Genomic DNA, 25,480 nt, shown 5'->3' with positions numbered 1-25,480 from the left:
TTTAAACTCTTTCTCTCTTATATATAAAAACAAATGTGGTAGGATTCAACACTTTGCAATATTAATCACGCGTTGTATGTTATGCACCTAAATTATTCCTATTTCTACAATGAGTTTTGGAAGACTTTTATGTTTCATTTCGGCTTTGGACGACTTGCTTATGTCTTTTAGTCCCATACTTTACTCATCTGAATATTTTGAACGCATTTTGATCGAACCTATTGAAGGTTGCCTACGTATCATGTTGAACATGAATCAGATCATTACGTAGTTCGTGAAGAAGAATTATTAAAAAAAAACACGACATTTATTTATCTTAACATGAAGACGTCATTCAAATCAAAATATTCTTAAAATAAATGACCAAAACATCAAAGCACTTAAAGATTGAAAAAAATTCGACAAAAATGAAAAAGAAATAATAATAATAAAAAAAATCATTCTCCAATATTTCTCAATCATCAATTGCCCCTTAGGCTAGAGTAAACCTTGAAAAAAGCTTTTGGCAGATGTGGGGCCAGTGCACGCGTATGTCGACCCAGGCTTTCATCACTCCGATGTAGATAACCATCATAAACATCAATCAAGCTCTCTGTCAGTTGAAGCACTTGTCCTTTGGCCTCCTCCATATTCTCGTGACAATTCTGCAGCCATTCTTGAGTAGTACCAACCGTGTAGGTCAAATCCTCTTCATGTGCCTGAAGCTCTTCGATTTGATTATGAAGTTCTTCACGCTCCCCCATCCATTGGTTTCTCTCGATCGCGTCTTCTGCTTGATACGATGTGAAACGCTTTGCTATGTCTGTTTCTCGTCCCATCGAAGCTTTTAACTGATTTTGTAGTCTAGCCTCTGTGTGTATTAAGAGGGTATTTTATTTTTTATACTTCTCTTCTTGTTGCTCCATAATGCCTGTGACAATGCTCAAATCCTCATGTAAGGTTTGAATGGTGGATTGATGTTCCTTTTCAGCCCTTTTCTGATTCAACCTAACTCTCTCTTTGAATATTGCATCACGTTGAGCTAACTCTTCTCTAGTATTCTTTAGATCATTACTAAGGATATCCAGAGTAGACCTGTAATTACTATCCACCTCGAGCCGAGCTTGCTTGATTCTGACTTCAATTACTTTGAGGGAGGATTGATCAAAGAACCAATGGAGGTATGAGGGGTCTACTTCTCCTTCAACACGATCGTCTACCATAGCTTTCGAGCTTAAAGTTCGACTACCATCCCAAATCTTTGAGCTTCTGATTCTCGATCTCGATCTTCAGACGACACCTCCCATACGAAACTTTGTGTATCCTCGGACCTAGGTAAGATTTGTCTTTGTCCTAGTTGGCGTAGCACCCGAAGGGGTATGTATGGTTGGAATTTTCGAAGGCCTGTCAGAACAAAGAATGGATGATAGGAAGACATAACAATTACCTCACTCGCAAGGAACCAATGATAGTTCCATGTAATATCAGATGCAGTTAATTTAAGAAGATAATGTCTCCACACTTTGACACCTTTTGACAATTTGTCTACTAATTCCTTTATGCTGTCTGGGTGGCTCAAAATATAATTCATCCATTCAGATTTGAAATCTGTTGCAAAACGATGGCGATACAAGTGCTCCAAAAATCACATTTGCAATAGAATGCTACAACTTTTAAAATAGTCTTCCCCTTCCTTATATTTAGTCAAAGCACGATAAATGTCAACCAACATCATTGGCAAGATAGTGAATTTCTTTTTCTTCATCATAACAGCGACTATTCTCTACAGACGAATACTGATTTTTTTTATCTCTCCTTGGAAAAACCATGGTTCCCAAAAATGTCACCATAAATGCTTCTTGTCTATGCTTTTCCCAGGTAGGGAGGTGTTGCCAATTTTTAAGTTGCTTCCCGTAGTTTGAAAATCCTTCTTTCTTTTCATATCTTGAGTATAGAAATTCCAAGGAATCAATCCATTATCGAAACACACCTTATGAGGATGGATGATGTGCATTTGTTCTAAAAGTTTGTTCCCGCTGACGCTTCTTGGGGCTATGAGTGTTTTGCTTCGGAGATCCTTGCTAACTCTGTGAAACCACCCAACTCCTCCAATGTTGGCATCAACTCAAAATTACTAAAGCGAAACACATTGCTTGTAGAATTCCAAAACGGGATCAAAGTCTTGATCAAATCTCTGTCAGGACTAAATCTCATGATATCTATGAGGAAACCAAAATGTTTGAATATCTTAGTTCGCTTAAACTCATGCATATCGTTCCACCAAACCATGAGTAGTGGTGGGTAAAAATAGACATTTCTTCTTTTAGTCAATTATCTAAAGTTGGTCAACATTTATTATAGTCTTCTATATGATGCAACAAATAGCACAAAAATGTACATGATAGTCTCAAGAAAAGGTACCTGTCCTAGACAGATCCGGCCCCCATGCCGAGTCTTGCTAAGTTAAATGCACATGATGCAGATAAAGCGGAACTTAGTAAGGATAACATGTCTGAATGTTTCAGTTCTATTAAGGTTGAACTTATGGAGAGAGGTATCTAGATTGGCTGTAAAACGAGCTGACAACTCGAGTTAGGGAGTAGCAACATACCGATAGCATAATTGTATTATAAAAGACTCAGAAGGGTGCGCGAGAGAAGACAGTTATAATGCAATTCAAATAATATTAAAATAGTAAAAAAGTAAACAATTAACACATTCAGCCAACAAATACAATATCCAAAACATAAATGAAGAAATAAATAAATAAAGTCATACACAAGTCAATATTTACAAGTTCGAATTCTGGTTAGTCCCCAGCGGAGTCGCCATCTGTCACACCCCTTATTTTTTCATAAAATTATGTGTATGTTTTGAAAGAAAAAGAGTTTCTCCAATTAAAGTGACATTTTGAAAAGAGATTATTTTATTATTCAGAGTCGTCACTTAGAATTGAGTTTTGGTGTTTCAAGTCATCTTATTATTTAAACCCCTAATCGAAAGGAAATTTGACTCTTTATTTTTATTTGTCTATGAACTAAAAATTCGGATAATTAATTATGTTAACCAAGGGAAAGGTGTTAGGCACCCCTCGAGTCCCGTGGTTCTAGCACGGTTGCTTTATTGACTATACATATGGCTTAAATTAATTTTTGATATTATATTATTAGCTAAATAATTAAAATGTTATTTACCCTCATTCTCTGATTTATTTTAAACCTATTTAAAAACTGTCTTATTTATTTTAAATCTATTTAAAATAGTCTTATTTTTTCGATGTGTGTCCATTAATTTGAAACTTAAAACATCCATATTTTCTTTTTCCTTTTTCTTTTACTTTTCTGCTACTATTTGCATTTTTATTTATTTTTAATGTTATTATGGATAGAATATATATTGGTATCTAGTTTCTAGGAATTAAAATTTGTATGGGAAAGAGATTTATAGAGTTTAAGTTAATTTAGGATTGTATTTTATTTGTTTTTGATTTAAAATAGGAATTAAAATTTTATGTTTTGGATTTTTTTTTATGTTTTTTAGCTACACTTTTTCTTCGTTATTTTTTTTAATTTTTAACGTTCTGTAGCTTTTCTTCTTCTTCTTTTTCTGTTTTTTTTTAAAAATTTATTTTTTTTCTTACATTTTGTTTCCTTCTTCTTATCTTTTCCTTTTTCTTTTTTACTATTATATGTTTTTTAACATTCTGTTTCTTTATTTTTTCTTCTAACTTTTTGGTTTAATTTTTTTCCTATTACGCCTTATTTTCTCTTTTTTCTTTATTTTTTTTTTTTATTATTCTTCTCTATTCACGTTTATTCTTTTTTTTATGCTTTCTCGCCTCATTTTTATTTTATTTAGTTTTCCTAATTATTCATTATTTTATTTTTTACCATAAATCTCTAAATAATATTCATATATCCTCTTAATTATAATTCAAATTAAAGCGATAATCATCTTAATGCTTATTCTAAAGGCAAACTATTTTTTATCAAAATAATATTAAAAAAAAACTAAAACACATTCCATATAGATTTTCTAAATCACTAATCAATTAAACTTTAGTTTATATCTTAATCTAACAAGTCTACAAATAATTTCAACAAAAATTTCTTAAGTGAAAACTAAGCTCCAAGAAATACTAACTATTTAAAATTAAATATCACGAAACCAATTTCCATATCAATTGCATCTAAACAGTATAAGACAATAATAATAAAAAAATGTATGGTACATCATTTATATTTATTTTTATGTTTTTTTTTTCAAGCAACTTCTTCGGTTCCGTTTTTCTAAGCGTTCGTAAATTCTCAAAAATAATCACAACATGCATCACATATCGATACTACATAATAATAACATGCGATTCAAAGAACTTCATATTATTGGAATCAAGTTTTCGTACAAAGATTCTATTTAAATCATGCGAGAATTTAGAGTTACCTCGCTGCAAAAATTGATACCACAAAAACAACTGCTACGATCTACTGATTTCCAAAGTTAATAGCTAATATTAACTTTAAAGAGCCTTGAATCCGAAATCTTGAGTGAAACCTCGAACGTTGACTTAAATCTCAAAATAAAAACTCACTTTTGTTATCTTTTTCTCTCTGTGTTTTTTTTCTCTCTCGTTCCTTCTGTGTATCTTTCTCTTTTTTTCTTTTTCTGAACGTGTGTTTTTATAATAGTTTTGGGTGTGAGTCTGATTTTAATTAAAAGGAATGTGATGGAGTGGGAATAAGATTTAATTTAAAATTTAATTGAGAATTTTAGGGTTGAGATAAAGGAAGAAAAAAAAAATATTAACAAAACAACAAATAATAATAATAATAAATAAATAAATAACAAATAACACAAAAAAAAGTAGGAAACGTGTATTGTTAAATAATTTCAGAAAAGATCGTGCAAGAGAGAAAAAGAAGAAACCAAATACAAATCCAAATATGTAAATTCTTCTTTCACTTACAGCATTCTGGAGATGATGCTCTGCTTCCTTCTGGTAAACATCAGGAATTGAATTATAAAACCTTCCTTTTAAATACTCGAACATTGCATGTTCATGATTTAATTTCCTCTTCTCTGCACGAATTCATACCACCTAAAATCACTTATTGATAAATGAAATTCAATGCGTTTTTTTCTTCTTCTGGATAATCCATACCTTGAGGAATTGAATCAAGGACTTCGATGCACAAATCAATTTGATGCTCAATTTCAGAGATTTTTCGTTGTGTAGTTGACGGGAAATGTTGGTCGCAAAAATCACAGAGGCATTCCAGCAGTTCAGTCACAATTGGAATCCAATCCTTGTAGTTGGATTTTTTTAGATGAGTAGAAACTTCTTCAATGGTGGATTTTAGATCAGTGGAGACTTCTTCTTTCTCCTTAGAAACCTCTTCAGTTGGAGTGCTCATCTTCAATGATGGGTTGGATTCATTTAGATGAGTAGAAACTTCTTCAATGACAGATTTTAGATCTTTTTGATGAGTACAAACTTCTTCAATGACAGATTTTAGATCTTTTAGATGAGTAGAAACTTCTTCAGTGGTAGATTTTAGATATTTTAGATAAGTAGAAACTTCTTCAATGACAGATTTTAGATCTTTTTGATGAGTACAAACTTCTTCAATGACAGATTTTAGATCTTTTAGATGAGTAGAAACTTCTTCAGTGGTAGATTTTAGATATTTTAGATAAGTAGAAACTTCTTCAATGACAGATTTTAGATCTTTTTGATGAGTACAAACTTCTTCAATGATTTTAGATCTTTTAGATGAGAGAAACTTCTTCAGTGGTGGATTTTAGATGTTTTAGATGAGTAGAAACTGCTTCAATGGTGGATTTTAGATCTTCTAGACGAGTAGAAACTTCTTCAATGGCAGATTTTAGATCAATGGAAACTTCTTTAGTTGGAGTGCTCATCTTAAATGGTGGATTTTGAAAAGCTGATGAAACTTAACTGCAAATTATGTTTGTTCAAGTGTAAAGTAATGACCGATGAAGCTCAACTGCAAAGTTTGTTAATGGCGGTTTACAACTTTTGGACGGGAACTTCTGTTTATAAGTATTCAGGATAAGAGTCTGAAAAATATTTCAACTTTGGCCGAATTTGTTGTTGCGATACTAAACTTTCATGAGGGCCTATTACCTCCCTATACTATTTAATACCATATTTTAAACATATATATTTACCCATCTGGTCAAGTGCGTGAAAACACGACGCATAGGCGCGTATGACACCACATAATTTTTTTTACGCCAATCATTAAATGTCACGTATCAATACAGGGATTAAATTATATCTATTTCTTTGTACCTATAATTCTAATTCAATTTACACTCTTCTCTTTCGCTGTAATATAGATCTGAAACAGATCCGAAAGACCACAATTGAAGGGCCAGGTAAGCTTTCTATTAAGCAAATTATTTTCTTTAATTTCAGATTTTTTTTCTTGATCTTATTTGTTCTATTGTTATTTAGGGCTTCTAATTTCTTTCTCTGATTTCTAATTTCTTTTGTTAGGGTTATCCATGGAAGACGTAAAATTGGATTTGATAAAGATGATTTAAAGTTGACTGAGGAAGTGCGATGCTTTCACGGTTTGTTGCTCCCTTTGAAAACTTCTTGGTCTGATAGCTGCCACGATTTCAACAAACGCTATCAACAAACACGATTTCAAATACGATTTCAACTAAAACAAGAGTTCTTCTTTGAAACACGATTTCAAACGCTATCTTTGAGTTCTTCTTTGGCCTAAGTGAAAGAGAGTTCTGGGAACGAAATGACTTTTCAAAGTGACAGTGAAGAGTGAAGTGAAGTGAAGAGACAATTCATTTCCTATTTTTTTGACTTTTCAAATATGTTTATTTAATGAATTAATTTAATTATTTGGGAACGAAATGACTAATTTAATAAATTTAATGTATTAAAATGCGCGTGTGACACACTCAACTTACATAGACTGAGTATAAGCAAATATATATGTTTAAAATACAGTATTAAATAATCTAGGAAGGTAATAGGTCATCATGAAAGTTTAGTATCGCAACAGCAAATTCGACCAAAGTTGAGGTATTTTTTAAACCCTTATCCCTAAGTATTCTAATGGATCACACTTTCTTCATCTTACTATTTTAAGAAATTACCCTGCCACCCCAATACTTTTTGTATTCACTTTTTCAATCTATCTATCTATATATTAACTAGATATTCAAAGGCCCGTTTACGGGCCCAAAATTATAATATTAAATTATAGTATAACTTACAAAAATTCCTTACATTTGGGGGTTAATTACATCTTATTTCAAAAGTTTCTCCCTGAATTTTATTGCTCTCGGATACATTGGTTGTCCGATATATTGCAAATGATACATTATTTAATGGAAGGGATGTATCCGAGAGGGGAAAGGGATGGATGCAAGGGGGATAGGGATATATCCAAGGAGATAGAGATATATTTGAGAGGGAATAGAGATTATCTTAAGTTGTATATTTATGTAATTTTATTATATTATATATGTTTATTTTTTTTTAAAATGTTAATCATGAATATTTTAAAACACGATATAGAATGAATTGCACTTTATAATAATTTATTTTTTTTCTATTTCAACTAAGTTAATTGAAACTTATAAATTTTTTAAGTGTCCATAACTAAAATTTATAAATATATCTCTCATACTCATTTTAATATTATGTATAACACATACATTGAATCAAATAATAATAATAGCATTGGTATTTTTTTCATAACCTTTTTCATAACTCTTTGTATTATCAAGCTTTTATTATGTAGAAGAGTTATTTATATTATCAAACTTTTGTTATGTATAAGAGTGAAGAAGTAGGGCGGTCCTTATCACCTTTTTGATAAAAATCAAACGGACCATATTATTTTTTCAGAAATATTTTTTTAGACTCAATTAATGTGGAACAATTTTCTTTTTATATGTTGCAAATAGAATGTCACATTTTCATAATAGAAAATAATCTAACTTTAAAATACTCATTTTATTGTTAACAAAATTATTTATAGTCATACAAATGGTCAAATAATATTTAGACCACAATTTTTTTTGAAATTATTTCTTTCATAAACTGTGTCAAGTCAAATGGTGTAATATAACATTGAAATGGAGGAAATAACAAAAAACGAGGAGAAAGAAGACTATGATTTACTTCATATCTTATCTAGTACAAAATCGAGAAATAGTACAAAACAGTCCTTTATCTTTAGGTTAGGACTCAAAGTCCTTCTTGAGTTTTCATATGGAGCGGTAATACTACTTCATATTTGCAATATTACTGCACTTTTGATCCTTCCCCAATTTTTTGTCTATTTTTCAACATTGATTTTATCCACAATTTATGTATGAAATGTTCATTCGTCTTTTTATATATTTCGAATAGTAACTTTTGTGAGAGAAGGTGAGAAGTTGAACACCTTGTTTTGTTTAGTAGAAAATGTATTGCAGCTAAAATCAAGAGGTTCATCACATAATTTTCACGTGCAATAGTACAAACTTTTCTTTTCTTGCAACGGTAGGGGTGGACATTCGGTAGTTCGGTTCGGTTCGATTTTTTTTCTTCGGTTTTTTCGGTTTTCGGTTATTGATTTTGTTGTACCGAACACCGAACCAAATTAATTCGGTTCGGTTCGGTTTTTTGTAATACGGTTCGGTTCGGTTCGGCTTATTAAATTCGGTTTTTAATGTTGTAGTATTGTAGTTCGCCAGTGTTAGATCGCATTAGGTGGACGCCGTTTGCTGACAGGCAGACAACACTGGCCGACGGACGGACGCTGCAAATTGCTGGAGCCTAAGATTTTGAACGAAAAAGTAAAAAAGACAAAAAAAATTGGAACGAGAAATAAAAAATTAAAACGGACACTGCGCTTGCAACTTGGAGTTGGAAGAGGAGGTGCAGCGGGTGGGTATTGAAATTTGGAATGAAAAGTAAAAAGACAAAGTCAAAAATGAAAACTAAGGGATGCTGACCAATAGTCACTAGAAATTAGAAAATATATAATATAATATTAATAATTAAATAATATTTAAAATAGTAATGCATAAATTTCGGTAAAACCAAAAAACCGAAATACAAAAATTGTGTTACCGAAAACCGAAGTAACAAAAAATGTGAACCGATACCGAACCGAAAAACCGAAACCGAAAATTGAAAAAATTCGGTCCGATTCGGTGTTCCGATTTTTCGATATTTATGTCCACCCCTTTGCAACGGCATAAGTTAAAGTGTTCTTAGTTTAGCTACAATAATATTTCTACTTAATAGAACAAGGTGCTCTTATTCTCATCTTCTCTCACATGGAGATATTTTAAAAAAATATATATATAAAAAGACTATTGAATATTACATACATAAAATTGTGGACGAAATCAATATTAAAAGTAGGCAAAAGTCTTGGAGAAACAAAAAATGCAGTAATATTATAAACACGAGACACTACTACTGCTACATATGAAAAATCAAGGATGACATAGAGTCCTAACCCCAAAATAAGGGACTATTTTGGGCCTTTTCTTAGACAAAATCAATAAAACATTTAGCAACAAAGAGAATTTCAAAGGAATTTTCATCCATGTTGAAACAATGTACTATCCATAATGAAACAATGTATGAAGAGAATAAAAAAGCATTACAAAATTTACGTGATAGAAATTATAGTAGCTTAGTAAAGTTGTTTATAAAACATTTTAATTAAATAACATCAACTGATGATAAAATAATAAACATTTGAAACTTATTTTACATAAATTCTAGGGAAAATGGTCTGAAAAACACTCCAACTTTGGTCGAAGTTGCGGTTACGATACCAAATTTTATGGAGGACCTTTTACCCCCTGCACTATTTAATAGTGTATTTTAAAGGTATATATGTGCCCACATGGACACATTATTATTTATAATGATGAAATATTTATGATGTCCACGTGGACACATATATACCTTTAAAATACACTATTAAATAGTGCAGGGGGGTAAAAGGTCCTTTCCAAAGTTCGGTATTGTAACAACAATTTCAGTCAAAGTTCGAATATATTTCAGACTTTTTTCCCTAAATTCTACATATTTTAAATTTTTTCAATTAAAAAAAATGGAATAATATTCCATACCTAATATACTATATATAAATAAAAGTAAATTACGTAATGTATTTTAAGGAGATAAGAACTATTTTGATTTATAGACATATGTCATATGTTAATTGTCATAATGAAACAACATGAAAATTATAAGATATAATTTACATATAGTTGAAAATTACTTATGAAAAAATGGAGTACACACTATATATTTAAATAAGTTATGTCATATACATAATAGTGTAAAGAAATTTCACAGTATAAATTTATTTACTTATTGTAATATGTAATTTATTTTATTATGAAAATTTACAAATTTGATGTTTTATGAAAAAAATGAATATTTTTATGTGACCTCATAGTATGAAGTTCTTTACTTTATGATATAGAAGAATATTACTTAAAATAAATTATAATATCTTAATATAAAATGTGATTGAAAATGTGAGTCCATATTAAATGTCACATCATTAGGATACACATGACATTTAGAAAAATATATTTGGTTGTACTATCATTATAAATCTATTACTCCCTCTGTTCTAATTTATGTGACATATTTCGGATATCGAGATTCAAATATGTCAATCTTTGACCGTAAATTTTTCCTATATTTTTTTAAATATTTTGTATTATCAATTATTGAGACTTATAGTACTTTTGTGTAGTTTATAAATATATAAATTTCATTTTAAAAATTTTGAAAATTTCATGAGCAAATTCTCGGTCAAACTTAAATTGTTTGACTCTCGAAAAACGAAATGTGTCACATAAATTAGGACAGAGGGAGTACCACTTTTTTTTATGCCATAACATAGAAACAAACATTCTAGAATTTCTATGAAATGACAAATTTTTCCTTGGTCGTCCTCAACTTGGCTCTTCTATATATTATATATAAAGCTGGATGTGAAATCGCTGATGTGAAATGCTTCTTTGGCCATGTAACATCTCACAATTTGAAATAACTAGAAAGAAGCTTATAATTGGAAATAATCATTTTGGAAAGAATTAAAAATCTGGAAATTTGTCAAGGAAAAGTTGAGTTTTGGTCAATTTCAAACGGACATAATTCCCAGATCAGGATGAGTTAGGTGTATTTCAATATATGGTTGCAAATCTCTTGAAAGTATCTTTCCAACGCTGCCGAGTTTGCGGAAATCCGAGTTCGTATGAGTGAGTTATGCCCTTTGGAGGTTGGGCTATTAGAATAAGGAAAGTCCAATCCGGATTTTTAAAGGGTAGTTTGGTCTTTTCCTTACCCTTGTATTTCAATTCATTTCTTTTTGTAATTAATTAGGGGCCTAAGCTGAATTAGATCAATTACGCTTTGGAAGAAGGGTTAGGGTTTTGAGAGAAGAGAAAATAAGAGGAAAAAGAAGAAGAATCGCCAAGATCATCGAAGTTTAACTTGTGGAATTCGTCGGGGTGATCCCTACAAGGTATATGAGATCTTTTCGTGTTGGGTTAGTTCACCCACACACCAACTTGTTTCAATCCAATTGTTTTGAGTTGTTTACAGGTTGAAGAAGTAAGGTTCTTGAAGAACAAATTGTAGAATTCTTGTTGGTTGAGTTGCTGATTGCCTAGTGTTGATTTGATTCGTGTTTCCGGGTTGTTTTTCGAGTTGAATCTATTGGGTATTGAGGTACTAATGATCCTAAGTGTTTGGGAAAAGAACCATAGAAGTTTAGACGGTTTAGAGATGAAAAATGAAGGAGAAAAGTCGAAGTTTGCTGGGCAAGGGGTTGGGGCGCCGCGCCTCTCAGAGCGCCCCACTTCAGAGTCTGAAGTTTGGCCTCTGGGGCGACGCGCCAGCCAGAGCGCCACAACTTCACCTCTGAAGTTTGTGCTCTGGCGCCCCATGCCTCTCAGAGCGCCAAGGACGCCAGTTCACCCCATTCTTCCCCCATCTTTTCGTACTAGTTTCTAATCGATGTACATACGTTTTCTAGTTGAATCCAACACTCTAAGGTACATCTAAACATCATGAAATCATCCATAAACATGAGATCATGAACCTTGAATCCATAATTCAATTCAAGTAAAGTTAAGATCAAAGTCAAAGAAGTTAAGAGTCAAGTCTAGAAGTTAAGAAGCAAGTCAAAGAAAAGTTTCTTAATGTTTTCAACCGTCTTTAACAAACGTTTTAACTTCGTTTTAAGGCTCAAGTTTCAAGTAAAGTAAAGAATAAAGAGTAAAGAGTAAAGAGTTGAGTTCATTTCTCAAAAGTTATTAGGGAACTAAGTAGTCCCAAAGAAATTTATAAATGTTTTCACATTTGAGCAAGAAAAGAACTATGATTTTTCAAAGAGCCTTCGGGCTAGTTTTTAGAAAAGAGAAATGGCTTTCTAAATGAAGCGAGCAGGGAAACTGAGATTTCCAAGATAGCCTTTGAGCTAAGTTTTTAAGCACTAATCTCAAATCACAGAAGAAGTATGTTTTTAAACATAAAGAACTAAGTATATTTTTGGGAGTAGTATTGAGTACCGATATGGGGATGCGAGTTCATATTAACTCAAGTCTCCATAAACCATGTAGCCATCATGGGTAGAAAAGGGTCATACTTTTTAGATGAATCCTTTTCGCATAGACTAGTGGATCCACTTAGTGAGTTAGCTTCCTATATCATGGCAAGGTATAGGATGGGCCTCGGCAGCGTGAGGTAAAGCGTTGTATCATCACTATAGTTCTTAAGTGATGGTTGTTGGTTAGAGAAACTCCCACAACAGTAGTAGCATGGTTTCTCAAGGGGTTCTGCTTAGTGTGAATGGGGTATGGAACTTCATTCATGCATTGCACAAGTTGACTTTGAGAGGGAGCATGGTTTGTCTTTTATGATATTATTGATTATGAATTGACAACATGTTTTCAACAGTTTTCTTTATATTGCGCTTGTTTTAAACTGTTTTATAATGAAATAAGTTTATTTAAGTATTCAGGAGTTGAGAAGAGCCAAGGTAAGTGTTTCTTTCATAACCTCTTTCGAGCCTATGTTGTTTTAGCATTCCAACTCGCATACTCGTACATTCAATGTACTAATGCTAGTTGGCCTGCATCGTATTATGATGCAGACACATGTAACTAGGATCGGCATCCGACGCATTCGTTGATCCAGTGAGCAGTTCAGAGTCTGTTGGTGAGCCTCTTTGCATTCCAGAGGACTCCTTTACATTGCTTTCAATTTTAGTATTAGTTCATTAGGATGTCGTGGGCCTGTCTCGACATCCATCTCAGTTGTTTAGAGGCTTCATAGATAGTCAGACAGTCAGTTAGTTAATTCAGTTGTCTTTACTTTTCATTTCATATGTTAAAGACTTGAGTTTGCCTTAATGGTCAGTTGAATGTTCCTTTATAACATTCTAGTTACTTCTTAAATGTGTATATGATGAGTTAAGTCTTCCGCTGAGTTGTAAGCCAGGACAAGGGTTTGCTTGAGGCCAACAATGGTCTTCGAGTGCCGGCCACGTTCAGGGTGTAGGCTCGGGGAGTGACAGGCCAGGATCTCAATTTATCTTTTTTCTCAAATTCTTTAATATTTTTCTCATTTAATTTAGAAAAATAGCTACATTTACACTTTCTCTCTCCTCACTATTACTCCACTATTAATGTCTTCTCAATAACTTTCCTTTTTTTTTTGGTTAAAATTTTTCTTTTACCTTTATTGTCATCCATTTTTTTTTCCCAAAAGGATTTGTGTGTTGTCTTCTCCTTTTTATTTGATTTAAAATATTCACAAAAATATTTAATTAAAATATTAACAACATAAATCTATATCTATATCTCTATATATATTAAAGTTAGATATAGGCAAAGTGATATGTCACATTTTTATGATAAAAAAAAAATTCATTTATCTTTTTTTTCATTTTTGTGATTTTTCATTTTTAAAAAAAAATTATGTGCTATATTAAAAACTCCAAAATATATATCTTAGATCTTTTCTCATAATTCTAAATCATATCTTATTTTTGTGATTTTTCATATTTTCTAATTCATGTGTTATATTAAAAACTCCATAATGCACATCTTAAATCACAAATTCTCATAATTCTATATCATATTTATTCTTACTAATTAAACACCATAATTTCAAATCAGTTACAAAACTTTTCTCTTTCTTCTCATATTCCATAAATTCACTTAATATTCATATACATGTGTTACTATCCCCCATTGAAGGAGTCTTCTCTATAATGTAAGTTTTCTTGAAATTCGGAGAATAGTATGCATTCTTTATTTTTCATTATCATCAATTTGTTGTTGGATTGTTATTGAACTTACAATGATGATGTGAAATTATTTTCTTAATTATTTTTTTTATTGTCAGTATTTGAATTTATTTTTGCTAATCTAGATTTGGATCTGCAAATTATTGTCTTTATGTGCTTCTATTGTCTTGGTTCTATCATTTTAATTTTTTGATTGTTTTTTTCTTTTTAAATTTTTCGACTCTTCATATTTTATATCTTCTGACGTGATTTTTCTTTGCATTTATTCTACTTCCATTAGTTTGCTGAATGTGTCAAGACTCAAGGCAATCAACTTTTTGGATAAAGCAAAAGAAAAAAACGAGAGGTAAAAATTTCTTTTCAACTTGTATTTGATATTATAATTTTGATTTCTCACATAATATATAATTTTATTTTCACCATCAAAAATTATTATTATCTGTTGACAATGAGTTTGAAAAGGATTTAGGGTAAAAGAAAGATTAGGTATTAGCATTCTCACTTTTAACTTTTCGTAATTTTTTGTCTCATGTTCATTCATTTATTTATAATTTTTTCTTTCTTATTGTTATTGTTCTTGACTATGTCATTTTTATTTTTAGTGATTCTAATCTGATAACCTATTCATGTGAATGAACATAAAAATTCAAATATTTCTTTGATATGTTATATGTTGAATAAAATAATAATGTGACTCTTCTTTTTTAACAGGATTATCATTTATTATTTTTTAAATATATAAAATCTGCAAATAAAATAATAATATAACAATTTAAAATATCTTATTTATATCTCCTCAATGTTACTATAATCTATTACTTTTCCTCTTTCTTCATCAATACTATACTTTATTACTTTTTCTTAAATTCTTAATGTGACACTTCTATTTTTATAGTTTTCTAAAATAAAAGAATTTATTTATCTATCCTCTTTCTAAAACATCATAATTTATTATTATACCTTCTATTTTTACAATTTTGCTAAAATAAAATATCATATGTATCTCTCCTCCTTATTACCATAAACTATTCTTCTTCATGTTAATTTTTCTATCAATCAATCTCATTTAATTTATTGCCATAAAAAAATTGTAGAAGACTGAAAGTATTTTTTTATTTTATCATTGATATTATTAATTAATTTTACTGAAACCCTTCTTTTACCTTCTCTCATATTTTATTTATTTATTAAAAAATAAAACAATTATTAAATTTTGATAGTTCTCAATGGAATTTATTTTTTATTAATTGAATTTACTAAATAAACATTATAATTTCAAATTGGTTACAAACATTTTTACCTTTTCTTCCTTCTCTCTCTCTCTCTCTCTCTCTCTCTATATATATATATAAATTCTCATATTTTTGTAATTTCGTATTTTCTGTCAAACTCATTTACACGTTTTTTTTTAAAAATAAAAATAAAATCTACACTTCATTTCTCTTGAGTTGCAAGAGTTTGGATTTTCTTGTGATAGGAATGGAGGAGATTGTTGTGCTAATTTTTTTCAAGGAAGCCAAGGAAGTTGTATTTGTAGTCTTTCTTATTCTTTCTTTTCATAATTTATTGTGAATTTAACCTTATGACGACTTCATATATTTTATTCAGATATTTGAAAGTGAATCAAGAATTTGAAACACTTGCAAGAATTATGAGGTATTTAACTTCATTTCTCAAAATGAGGCAAAATGAAGCGTATATGTTGATGGACATTCACTATTTGAAAATAACAATATAATTGTTGTAGTTTTAATTTGGTTGTCTGTTGTTGCTATCTTTTCAAATGTCTTATTCTAATGACATAATATAAGTCTTGAGATAGAAATTTGCATTTAAGTCGCGAGAAAAAAAAGTTAGATCGATAACATAAATATTTTAATTATTTTATATAAATGTACATCTCATTCTTTGATCTCATTTAAGAGTATCTAAATTTATTATCAAAAATATGTAAACAATGATTAGTTTGTAGCAAATATTGATAACATGAAGACAACATATCGATAAACATTTGAGTATATTAGTTGTTTTATAGATTTTTTTTTAATGTAAACATTAATTGTCTTTATTTTCATTACTCCAATAAATTTTTATTATTATATATAATCCCTAAAATAATTAATAGTCACTATACATTATTTGATATTTCATATTGTAGTCCTATAAATCGGCTTGTGAAAGTGAATGTCAACAAGAACTTCGAAGATTATACAAAGAATTCATAAATTTATTCTTTTAGTTTTTAACAATAAAGGTTATTGCAATGATTTTGTAAATACATCTTCCTTTTATATTAAGAAAAATATTCAAGGACATAAATTAAACTATATTTTCTACTATTTCCCTTTTGGTTATTCCCAAGTTATTCTTAAAAGTAAAGATAGTCATTATTCAAAAAAGTTTGGAAAAATGTAAAACCTTAAGGGAAGGACAAATATGGAAAAAGTTTCAAACATTTATCTTGACCGTTGAACAATTTAATTATTTTAAACAATGAAAAAATGTCTAAAAATTCATTTTAAATAAAATAGAAGGAATAATATTGATAAAATTATGTGTATTAATCTTTTATAACCGCGCGAAGCACGGACAAATTTACTAGTAGAAATATAAAGCAGGAACATACCCGCTGATGTGGCACCCTTTATAGGCCAGGAATCACATTTATCTTTTTTTTGGGTTTTTTTTTTACTTTTTTCCTCTCATTTTTCTATTTATCTAATTTAATTTAACTTAATATTTAACAACTTATACGTCATTAAAGAAAAAAGTAACGGTTAATTAATGTAGGCGTTCACCCTCGCATGAAAAATTCCAAACGACATCCTATTAATTAAACTTCATTTATGCCCTATTATAGCATAAATAATACTCCATTTGTTCCTAATTATTTGTCCACTTTTAAATTGGCACACGTATTAAGAAAATAATTAATGACATAGTGAGTTTACCATTTTACCTCTATTAATTATGAAGTGGATGAAAAGTTCTCCATTTTTCAAAATAATTAGTCATTTAATTGAGGGTATAATAGGTAAAAAGAATTTGTCATTTCTTGATTTGTCAAAATGGACAAGTAATATGGACAATTATAAAAGGAAAAGTGGATAAGTAATTAGGGACAAAGCGAGTAGTAGAGAGGCCAGTCATGGTATATCATCCACTACAGGTTATATTATTGCTTTTTAACCATTTGGGTATCTTCAATGTTATACAAGTTATATTACTACTTTTTTGCTTAATTGTGAAAAAAATTCTCAGGTACAGTTTTAAACATTTTCTTTGCATTTTTATTTTTATATAACCTTTATAGTACCAATTTTTTTTAAATTCATTTTCCTTTTTCTTTAGGTAGTTGATTTAAATTTGTTTTGTTGTATGTTAAGGCAGGATACACATTATTGGTGGAAAAAAAAAGAAGCAAAAGCAGAAGCGTATCTAGCTATCGGCTAAGTACATGTTGATGTCGGCCAAGTGCGAATTTATGAGGGGAAAAATTTTACAATTTTCAAGTAATTTATATATTAGTTCTTTTTTTTCTCTATGATTTGTCTTACGTTTTAACATACAATTTTTCACCAATCTCTTTTACTATAACAAAATTTGTTACACTTTCATTTTTGGTTGCTAAGTATCAATATTAAGTAGGAATAATATTGATTTTTTTTAACATTGTAATTCTATACTTCTGAGTTCTGATACATAGAATGATAACATGGCTTCAAGCAGTATGCTTACTTTTGTGTGTGAGTATTTTTATATTTTGGTTGTTTTATATTGTGTAATCTCTCTCAAAGTCTTAACATTTTGATACTTCTCTATGACTAACATTTCTATTTATATATCTTTATTTAATTGTGAGATTTTTGGCTTTTGTTTCAATAACTTCTGTCTTCAAATTTTATTACAATAAAAGCCTTTTAACTAAAATCATATTGTAAGACTTACTAAATCATTTTTATTACTACTATCATGTCTCTTCAACTACAAAAGTACCTAACCAAAATAAATGCCAAACATTTTCTTGAAAAGGCAAAAGACACACATAAGAGAATAAAATTTTCGGAAGATAAAGCTATAGATAAAATGTCCTTTCATATGGATTAGAATAACACTTGCACTTAATGCGATGCACAATATCCAAAGCCTACAAGGAAATAATTAAAAAGGTGCCCTTCTATTCAATGAGTTTTAGGTACTTCTCAAAATGTGAATAAAAATTTATCTATCTTTAACAAATATATACATATAGGAAAGTGCTAAATAGCCAGAAAAATGTGATCAGAATTTGGCCAGAAACGTACAGAGACTATTAACCTTTTAGTTTAGAATAAAGGAAAAATGTATTAAAGGAAGAATTTGATTTATTCAAAAAACCTTTACAATTCCCAGTAGAATTCTAGACCATTCCCGTAACTTTGTTCTCCTAAATTAAATAGGAAAAATATTGAATAAGTTATAAAGCGGCAAAAACTACATTGGTTTTGAATAAAATTATACAAAATGTTATAAAGCGGCAAAAATAGTAATATAAAAATCTAGGGACTATGAAAATTATTTTTCTTTTTACTTCATACTCTTATTCCTGATCTTATTATTTAATTTCATAGTATAAATTGAGAACACTTGCATAAAGAACAAAGGCGTCTGCTCACTTTTTATCCCCTATATTACGTCGATTTGATCAATTGTGAATCATTACTTATATTTATTACTAAAATGACCTCCAATTAACTAATTTTTTTAATTATTATGTTCAAATAAAATTAAATTATATAATGAAATAATTTTTAGATGTAATTTATAAAATATTGGGATAACGATAACTCAAAGCACATTAGACTTGATAAATGTTGATAGTCATAGAAATCATGTGTATAGTTCATATATGTCAAATCGAAGAGAGTCAGACATTAATAGTATTTATCGTACAAGTCTTATCCCCTATATTACATCGATTTGATAAATTGTCAATCAACACTTTGTTACTAAAATGACCTCCAATTAAGTAATTTTTTAAATTATTATGTTTAAATAAAATTAAACTATATATATAAATAATTTTTTTAAATGTAATTTGTAAAATATTGTGATAACGACAACTCAAAATAATTAGACTTGATAAATGTAGATAATTATAGAAACAATGCATAAAGTTCATATGTGTCGAACCAAAGAAAGTCAGACATTAATAGTATTAATCATACAAGTATTTTCTCCTATATTACGTCGATTTGATAAGTTGTGAATCACTACTTATATTTGTTATTAAAATGACCTCCAATTAAGTAATTTTTTAAAAATGTTTGAATAAAATTAAACTATATAATTTAATCATTTTTAAATATAATTTATAAAATATTGAGATAACAACAACTCAAAACACATTAGACTTTGTAAATATCGAAAGTTATAGAAATCATGCATATAGTTCATATGTGTCGAATCAAAGAGAGTCAGACATATACTATTAATTATATAAGTTTTATCTCCTATATTATGTCGATTTGATAAATTATGAATCATTACTTATGGTTGTTACTAAATTGACCTCCAACTATGTAATTTGCTTAATTATTATGTTTAAATAAAATTAAGCTATATAAATAAATAATTTTTAAATGTAATTTGTACAATATTAGGATAACGACAACTCAAAACACATTAGACCTGGTAATGTCAATAGTTATAGAAATCATGCATATAGTTCATATGTGTCGAATCAAAGAGAGTCAAACATATACTATTAATTATATAAGTTTTATCTCCTATATTATGTCGATTTGATAAATTATGAATCATTACTTATGCTTGTTACTAAACTGACCTCCAACTATGTAATTTGCTTAATTATTTTATTTAAATAAAATTAAGCTATATAAATAAATAATTTTTAAATGTAATTTGTAAAATATTGGGATAACGACAACTCAAAACACATTAGACCTGGTAAATGTCAATAGTTATAGAAATCATGTGTATAGTTCATACATGTCGAACCAAAGAGAGTCAGACATTAATAGTATTGATCCTACAAGTCTTATCTCCTATATTATGTCGATTTGATAAATTGTGAATCATTACTTATATTTGTTACTAAAATGACCCCCAATTAATTATTTTTTTAATTATTATGTTTAAATGAAATTAAAAAATATATTTAAATAATTTTTAAATGTAATTTGTAAAATATTGAGATAACGATAACTCAAAAGATATTAGACCCGGTAAATATCGATAGTTATAGAAATTATGTGTATAGTTCATATATGTCGAACCAAAGAGAATCAAACATTAATAATATTTTTATTGTTTTTTTGTAAAACATAATTTGAAAACATTTTTTTCTCTCTAGATTGCATGAGATCACTTAATGTTTTTTTGTTGAAATTTGTAGTTTTTTTTTTTCATAATTGACTATGGAATCATCATTCATTAATTATTTTCAATATATTGGAAACACAATGGAATGATATAGAGATTTCAAGAATGTATTCAATTTTCAAGGTAAAAGGGTAAAATTGTCCAAAATGAAACCAGTTTATAATGTGAACATGTCATTTTACTATTCTGGCCAAAAGGATTTTTTCATATATATATATATAATTTTATTTTACCCTTCCTAGAAGCTCCCACCCCTTTTGCTCCCTTGGTGACTCGAACTCGCAACCTTCGAATTGGAAGTGAGGGGTGCTTACCATCCGAGCAACTCCCTCTCGTCAACAAACAAATATATATAGAGTTCGAGTTTTGAAAGATTTTTTTTTTTTTATAAAGGCACTACATTTTTTTTTTTTTATAATAAACTTTCTACATTGTAAATTTGAACTAAAATTTAAAGTCATTATATTTTGGAAAAACTAAATGTATAGGTAATGACGAGAATCATAGAAAGGAGTTGAGGAGATATGTCATTTAAGTAAAAAATGTGAATAGATGGAGATTTTTGTAATTTGATGTAATAAATATTATAATTTATTTTAATTATCAAACAAATTAATAAATTTCAAGTGTTTTTGCTTCACATATAAGAAATGAAAAAGTGTGTCGATAACTATTCCTAACTATGTTCTTATTAGTGCATATCTTTACTTTCTTACTCACTCTTTCCACCTAATTTGGGTTCTTGAAGAGTTCGTCGTAATCTTAATTTAGCAGTAGTTATAAATTATAATAAGGGAACGATTATTGAATTGTCAATTTTATTATTATATTGCCATTAATTTTAATACCACTCTTGTAACTATTCCGTCAATTTGTATTCCATTTTTTCATCCTTACATAAATGTTTATTTACAAAGAAAAGAAATTGTAGTTTCGTTTATTATTTGTTTCATCTTTATATTGTTGATCAATTGCAGCTAATGAAATAGATTGAAACCAATTCATGAAAGGGTTTTAATAGTACTCTCTTTAAGGAGATGATGATTTTTTGTCTATTCACTTTATCAAACATTTCATTTAATATTTAAGAAATTAGATGAAAATTCCATCCATATGTGTAATGCTACTTAGAATATTCTTTTAACGAGTTTATTGAGTTTCTTTAAGGGACAAATAAGTCCAAACATATAATTGAGATATTTAATAGGTTAAAAGAAGTATTACAATAAAACTAAAATAAGAGAAGTATAATATCGTAAATTTTAAGAGGCGAGTGTTATAAGTCAAATTCGAATCATTTTAAAAAGCCAAATTCAAAGAAAAGTGTATGAAATTATCCCATTTTTCATTCATAGATCTATTATATTTTATGCTAATTGCATGTTAGTTCTACATTTTATGCATTTATCTCAGAGAATAACATAATTTTAGTGAAAGCAAACTTTAAACTCATCCTTGCACCAATGAGTAAACCTTTGTTTTATTTATCTACTATAAAATGTATATATTGCTTCATTTTTTTTTCCTGTTAAATCTATTATTTTTAATTTTTATTATCATGTCATAACTCTATAAAAGAACGCATTTAAATGGATACTAAATTCATAATTTTTTTCAATTATAACAACTCTAACATAAAAGAATAGGTATATTAGATGGTGCTATGGTGCTAAAGGATTCTTTTGTTTTTTTTTGTTGATAAAATCAATATCCCATGAATTTAACTCAAAATTACAAATATAAGTATTTGAATTTGTAATATAATTTATTTGGATTTGAAGATCGAAAAAATCATTAAAAACATTAATAATATTATAATTTTATTTAAGAAAAAAAAACAATATTAAAAGTATTTCATAATTTAGTATTTTTTTTATATCGCGCGTAGCGCGGCTTAGTTTCCTAGCTACAATAAATAGCTAAAGAAAATAGATATAATTATTATATTACACAAATCTAAAAAAGCTGTCTAGATGATGGTATTGACAAAACACTCAAAGCAGATAACGTCCTATTACAATTTACAGTATGTAAGGCGAAAAAATAATATCTCTTCCCTAAATAATGAATGAGAATTAGCCAAACTATTACTGCATATTATGTTTAAATGATGAAACTAACTTTACTATCTTGTAAAATAATTGGGTGTATAGTTGTCATTTACCTTCGAGTAATTTGGTTGTCATATGAAATTTAGTTTTTCAACTTTCTTTATCCATTTGAGGAAAATGAGTGATATTTATTTTATAGTAGCTCAATTGGAGAAGTCTAAAGGTTAGACTTTTTAAATGTCCTACATTCATTTACAATGAATGTGGTGTGCATTGAATTTCATCTCTTAGAATTCTTCATACTTTGACAAGAATGTAAAAATGTTTTGAGTAAAGTATGGGTCATTCTCATTCACATATCTTACTTAATTCCATCATTAAATAATTTAATGCACATTGAATACTTTTAAAACTGATTCCATCTATATCTAATTAGTCATTAGAATATATATTTGGTTTTGTAAAAAGAATTAAGTATTTTGAAGGATAAAAAGGTATTTCAATTTTTCATTTTGATGTTCCCACTTTTAGTATAATAATATAATATAATATGATTTAAAGAAATTCTCCTGTCACCCTTTTGTTACTTTTATTAATACTATGTGCATATGCTAATTAGTATTTTAAAATGGTATAAATAGAATGTATGTGATGAAAATTGTAGGAGGAACATACAAGTACATATTGATGAATGATTAACCTACTGGATTGATAATTATGGTCATCGCAAAGCACTATCTTCTAAAAATCAAATTATGAATGTGAGAATGTCCTTTATTTTTTGGAGGTAAAATCTGAATATGGGGAGAAACCCTTCAGAAAAGCCACAAGTCTTAAATATGAAAAAGTGTCGCTTTAATTGTAATATAAATAAATATGAACATAAAATATATAAGATACACTTAATTGAGTGGTTTTAGTTGAGTGTTATAATAATTCAACATTCAAGTGAGATAGTACATAATTTTAAGGTAGTATAGAATATAGAGATAGATAGATAGTTAAAACCTGTTTTTGTTACATCAATTTTTATGAACATTATTTCTAGTCACAAATTTTGGGTTTTAAGAGGTGAGAATCAAAATTAAAGTAAGTGTGTCTCTTAAAGTGTTGTGTGCAAGACTAAAAAAGGTGCTCCATAGTTTGATAGGAGAAACACATGCAACTTTTGTGGAAGGTAGATCATTGATGCACAATGTCATGATTTACTTTGACATTATAATAGGAAGACCTCTATCAGAAGATTGATCTTAGAAAGCCCTATGACATGGTGAGTTGGGAATTTATGGAGGAAGCTCTGAGAACCTTTGGATTTCTAGAAACTTTCACCAAAATGGTTATGGTATGCATGTGTTACTACTACAAAATTCTCTGTGAAGGTGAACGGAGAAGGACTTGGTTACTTTGAGGGCCAGAGGGACTTCAGACATCTCTTCCTTTACGTCATCCATCACCCTGTACTATCCATTTTCCCCAAATCTCAACTTGTAATTTGAAGAAGAAAGATAAAGAAATCCAATTAGAGATAAGCTGTCCATGAGCATCATGACATAGGTAAAAGGGAATGAGGAGGTAAGCCCCCATCTTGTTCTCTTTTTCTCCTTGAGTCCGATGAATCAAGGGTTCCAAACCTTCCAAAAGTGATAGGGGGAATCCCATATCCCTTCTTTTGTTTGTTATTATAATGACTTTTTTGAAGGTTTGTGACTTTTTTGATGAATTGTGACTTTTATGATATGACACAATAAACACTTTTTTATACTATCCTTTATTGGTTATAAATAGAGGGATTTTCTCTCATTTTTCAACTACAAAATTTCTGATTTTCTACTCTTCTCTCATAAAAACTCAAGTGTGATTTGCAGTCTTTGAATGAGTTCGAAATTTAGCGAAATTTGAGATACCACTATTTTGATGAAGTAAATCGTGCTATCTTGAAAGGATAAATTTCATAACCTTGGATATATGAGGAAAATAATTTAGTTAAGGACACATTATATTGTGGAATCAGTGGACTTGATTTTTTTTTCTTTGTTGTTTTTCTACTACTTTTTAATTGTGTTTACTATTCATATTCATTTTGTTGAATACAAATTTAATCCTCAGTTTTGAGCCATCATCTTGTTTGAAAAGATCCTTTGTCACCTCCTGACTTGACACTGTTTGTACCAAAAGCATTTGTTGTTCTCTATTCACTATTATCCCACCCCTGCATCACTAAAATGGATCAATTATAGGTAACTGATCTATAAAAGATCCCAATAATGGTTTATTAGGATAATCATTTATCTTTTAAAATAACATGTTTGTACTTTTTTCTTTTTATATGTAATCTCAAATGTTTAGAAAAATTGTGTACTTAACTATCACAGAGAGGTACAAAAATTAGTGCAAAAGTAAAAGTAAAATAAAAAATAATGTAAAGTAAAAAGATGACGAAATGTTACATTGAATTTTATTGTACTAGAATTCATATTTAATTTTTAATATATCGTTCAAGAAATATAGTATATCTATATTTTTAACATAGTCATGTTTCCTTTTCTGTTTATTTTATTATGATTTTAGTTTTTTATACATATGAAACATTTTGTCTATATCAAGTCGACTTCTAAAAAAATGTGTTTCAATCAATATGACAATATTTTTGTCTATATATTTTAATGTGATGTCTTTTATTATGGATGTCATGTCTTTATTTATTTTTCTTTCTTTTCCGTTTGAACTTGTAAT

The 25,480-nt window shown here is 28.9% G+C and overlaps 1 pseudogene; it reads right to left on the bottom strand.

The window, feature by feature from the left end:
* LOC125825154 (uncharacterized) overlaps positions 1-25,480 on the bottom strand; it is a 56,940-nt pseudogene that overhangs the window by 17,854 nt on the left and 13,606 nt on the right.

The sequence above is a fragment of the Solanum verrucosum genome, unplaced genomic scaffold (genome assembly GCF_900185275.1).
Source record: "Solanum verrucosum unplaced genomic scaffold, falcon-dt-bn FXZP01000113.1, whole genome shotgun sequence".
Taxonomy (NCBI): Eukaryota; Viridiplantae; Streptophyta; class Magnoliopsida; order Solanales; family Solanaceae; genus Solanum; species Solanum verrucosum.
The sequence above is the reverse complement of the archived record's forward strand: the minus strand, read 5'-3'. Positions and strand labels throughout refer to the sequence as shown.